The sequence below is a fragment of the Rhagoletis pomonella genome, unplaced genomic scaffold (genome assembly GCF_013731165.1).
Source record: "Rhagoletis pomonella isolate Grant_MI unplaced genomic scaffold, Rhpom_1.0 Rhpom_scaffold_04069, whole genome shotgun sequence".
NCBI classification, from domain to species: domain Eukaryota; kingdom Metazoa; phylum Arthropoda; class Insecta; order Diptera; family Tephritidae; genus Rhagoletis; species Rhagoletis pomonella.
In genome coordinates, this window is record NW_023462620.1 from 1 (window position 1) to 4,585 (window position 4,585).

At 31.2% G+C, this 4,585-nt stretch overlaps 1 long non-coding RNA gene across 1 annotated transcript; it reads right to left on the bottom strand.

Moving 5' to 3' along the window:
* Window positions 1-512: 512 nt before the first annotated feature.
* LOC118754522 lies at window positions 513-2,585 on the bottom strand. Its single transcript, XR_004994902.1, has 2 exons — window positions 2,459-2,585; window positions 513-706 (listed from the first exon to the last, which is right to left on the bottom strand). It is a non-coding gene; the product is annotated as an uncharacterized LOC118754522 (long non-coding RNA).
* Window positions 2,586-4,585: the final 2,000 nt, after the last annotated feature.

Here is a 4,585-nt window from a genome sequence, read left to right on the forward strand (position 1 = left end):
ACAATTTCATTTTCGTTTACACTTACATTACTAACTTACATACATATGTATATGTATGTATATGTAGTAGTACAGTACAGAACAAAAATAAATATGTATATTAACTACATGCACGTATGCATTAAATATAGCTATACTACATATAAATAGTACCTTCCTATGTATGCACGAGAGTATGTATGTATGTGTATAGTACATGCAATGAAAAAATCTCACATATAGATGGGAATTTAGTTACATACTTATGTATGTATGTTTGCTTTACTAGTTACGTAGTTGTGTTCCAATTAACTATGTATGTTTGTATGTATGTATGTTTGCATAAATATTTTCACAGTTTGTCGGAGTAAAATGAACAAAATCGTGGAAAAAATACTCGTTCGTAATTAAGTAGTTAGTTAGTTTCTCTCTTTTTAAAAAAATTTGCATAAAAAAGGATATAATCAAAGTGTTTGAATTTTGGCATCGCCTTTCGATTTACAATTCGCATTTAAAATGTTTTTTATTTTTTATTTTTTATTGTTTTTGTTGCTGTTGGAGTTGCTTAGTTTTGACTGGTTGATGTTGATGATGTACTGATTGTAGCCACAACAAATGCCCTCGTCCGGCACGCTTACGTGGCACATGTGCGCGATAGTCGGAATTTCAAGTTAACACCTCTTTGAGGTGGCGCGCATATGCTTCCGCCGTATGGAACACAGGTTCGCTGAAAAGACAATTTACAAAGAGGTTATAAACCGGGATGTATTAAGTTGTAAATTGCAACTCCCTATTATTTATATATCCACAAAATGCACGATCTTTTAGATTTTTTTTGGCTACAAAACTGCATTCTCAAAAAAATTCTAAAAAAAAAAAAATTTAAATTTGTAAATTTGTATTGTACTAATTTTACTCAACTACGGTGTAAAAAACATTCATAACTCAAATCATTGTATAGTGCGCACTATAATACTCTACTTAAATATTGCGCAATACTCAGAGCTACCACCTTAATCTTTCAGAAACAATTTTTTTTTTATCAAAAACTTTGTATGTGAAAAATTTTTCAAGAAAAAAAATTTTAAAAATACTAATTTTCATAGATAATTTTGATGTGTGTATGCGTGATTTTTTTCAAAATTTTTTCTCGCCCCGTTCTCGAGATATTTGGAAAAGTATTAAATCGATTTGTTTTTGTTTTTGTGCTGCAATGTTTAAAAATGCATTAATCAAGGTCAAATTTCAGATTTATTTATTATTTATGTTTATCCATCAACCTTAAAATTTTGAAACAAATCAAACACATGAAGTGTGAACCCCGTCCATTTTGGTATGGAACGCCCCATATACATCACTTTTCGATAAGCCTGGTAGTTTATGAGAAATTAATTAATCATTCCAGTTTTTTTATGCTTTATTTATTTTTTTGTTTGATTAGAAAGTTCAAAATTTAGCAGGAAAAAAAATGAAAAGTACCAGTTTCTGTGCAAATTTTTTATTTGTGTTAGAGCATGTTCTCTTACAAAAAAATTTAGCTACTAATGAAGAAAATCGATGGATAAATAATTGGGAAGGAGTGGTCAAATGGAAATGCGCAAGGATTTTTTGTATGAAAAATGAACAGGTAGAGTGTACATGGCGCGGGACGTATGTCCTGATGAACTTGTGGACAAATGTGTATTCAATAGAATTCGGTATATTTGCACAGTCAAATATATTTTCAATTCATTATGATGTAACCACACATGCATTCAACATTCATACACAAACATACATACATACATATGCATGTATATAATTCCATACATTTGCTCTCGCCTGAGCGCCAATGCGTTGTGTTGATTGTATGCCATTGTCATTTTGGTGATTTGCATTCATTAATACCACAACGCAATTTCATTTCGTTTTTCGCACTCCCCATGGAGCATCAAATTCTAAATCCCGTTTAAAGGTATGTATGCACTTTAGGGTGGTACAGAAAAAGTAAGGTCGGAAATTGAATGCTTTCACCCTAGGATTATTCTATATCAAAAAATAGAATCTTGTTGTTTTTTGTTAATCAAAAAATATTTAGAGGTCGCTCAAAGCGCTCAAAGTTTCCAATAGATTTTATATGTGAAAAAAAAAAAACAATTATCCTAGAAACTGTATAGAATACTTTAAAACAAATATTTTTCAAATCAAGAGATTTCGAAAATTAATACCCAATTGTTTATTTAAAATCTTTTTAATAATAACGATTTTTTATGGGTCCCCCAAAACCCAAAAAAAAATGCAATTTGAGCGCTTTTTGCGACTTATAATAATTTTTTTTATTAAGAAAAAAACAAGTGGTAAATTTGTTTCGATATTGAACAATTCTAGGCGGCGAGAGTATAAAATTCCGACATTACTCTTCCCCACATGCAATTTTGGATCACCCTTATGCACATACACTTGTGTATAGTTTATATGCATGTGCGTATTTATAGCTTACCTGTCGCTGATATCGCGTTTTCGCCTTCTATCCTGCGACAACGCCTCCACGCACAGCACAATTAATTTGCTATCGCAAGTTTGGCGCTCCTGGTCGAGCAATTTGTTCCCCAGCAAATTACTGGCATAACCGAATTTATCTCTGGAGCCCGAGTGCCAGGCGTCACAATATGTATCAATTGAACGCTCACCGTTGGGTAGTGAACCATGCCAAACGTGCTTTTGTGGCCTGTTAAAATGGAAAAAAAGGAATAAAGAAAAGAAATTAGAAATTAGAAATGAGGGATCTACCACAGAAAGAAAAAAAGATTGTAATAACAAAACCTTTTATTTATATTACATTTTAGTCAAATTGAAAATGAATTTATTTTCAAGAATAGTATATCTGTTTGTGAGATTAAGGTGGCTGCGATGTAACTTGCCACCTTTTAGTGATTTTCATAATTTCTATTGAATATCTTAAATGGGCAAGTGTGACTTAATTTATTCAAAATTCATAATTTTTGTCTAATTAATTTTTGGTAAGAAGAATTGTTTAACGTGTTTTTTATTGTATTGCAAAATTAGGCTAGTCTTTTTTAACACCTGTTCGTACTAAAGCTGTAATGCTATCTTAGAGTGTATGAGTTCCTCTTGGTACTTAATTTTGAATTACGAAATAATGCGTTGCCCACTTGGAGTAAGTAAGAGGTAACCAGCGCGATTTTCAGTATTTTGCTTCTGTGAGCAACTTTCTAGTGCTTGTTTAATGTCAATTTTTTTTTTTTAGGTGTCCGAATTGGCACATCGTACATTCTGAATAGTCCATTTAGTCTCTAGATAATTTTCCGGTGTGGTGAGATACAAAGCCCTCGATATCTCTTTCTCTAAGCCAAGCATACAAAGAGAGCTATGCACTTATAGGCTGATTCCTGACCAGCCAGATTACTCGACTTCTGCAGAAAATTAGAGTCTTTATTTTTGCATCTGTGTGAGAAGAGCACGCTGTCTGATAAAGGCATGGAATATATTATATATATATGTAGATATTTTCTTTCTATTTTTATTCTTAGTGATCCACTCGAACGTGCTTATCACCTCTTCTTCTGTGATCTCTGAGCGCTCTCTTGCGCCGGAAAGTGTGCTGCAACTACGCGGCTCCACTATAACCGACACTCTGGTAATATTGGGACCCTGACTACAGTCATCAAAGTTTACTCTAGAGTTGGGTGCATGGCAATGAAACCACTTAAATTTATGACATTATGTAGAACAACACTATGAATATCAAGTAAACGGAAAATTTTGTAGAATTTAAAACATTTAATATTTTTGGTCAACTAGGACAAATAGGTATTGAAAATGTCCCTTTTAACAATTTCCTAAACTAACAATGTTAAACTGATAACCAGAGACCGTAACAGTAACAAATTTTATAAAAAAAATCGCTCTTTAACAATTATTTTTTGACTTTTATTTAATTATTCCTTAAACAACCTGTAAATAAGATATTTTTGATTTTTGAATTACATATCTTAGATAATGGTTATCGAAGACATTTATTTATAAAAGTCGTAAATAAAAATCAGTTACTGACCTTTATTTTTTAAACCATACTTATAAAAGTCATTTGTATAAGTCGCAGTAAACTTTTGTTTCCCAACACCTTCCTAACTGCGAAAAATATTAATGACTTTTATACGAATTATTTAAAAAATAAAAGTCGATTACTGATTTATATTGATGACTTTTAAAAGTAAAAGTCACTGACGGATTTTTATTGATGGCTTTTATAAATAAAAGTCTTCAATAACTGTTATCTAAGACATATAATATAACAATCAAAAGCAGTTGTTATTTTTTTTTAATTTTGCATAAAAATTGCAAATACAAATTTATTTTCATATTTGAGTCTCGGTGAAAAAAGAAATTGTTTGGAATGTATCACTTAGTTGTAGAACATTTCCTTCATAGTGAATTTTTCCATGACAGTTTTTATCAATAACTTTTATGTTCGGTCCCTGCTGATTGCTAATCACAATTTTAATACCTCTATTCGTCCTTGTACAACAAAAAAAATTAATGTTTTTAAATTTTACGCAATGTTCTCTTTTATTTGATACCCGTTTTGTTATTCGACATTGCACTG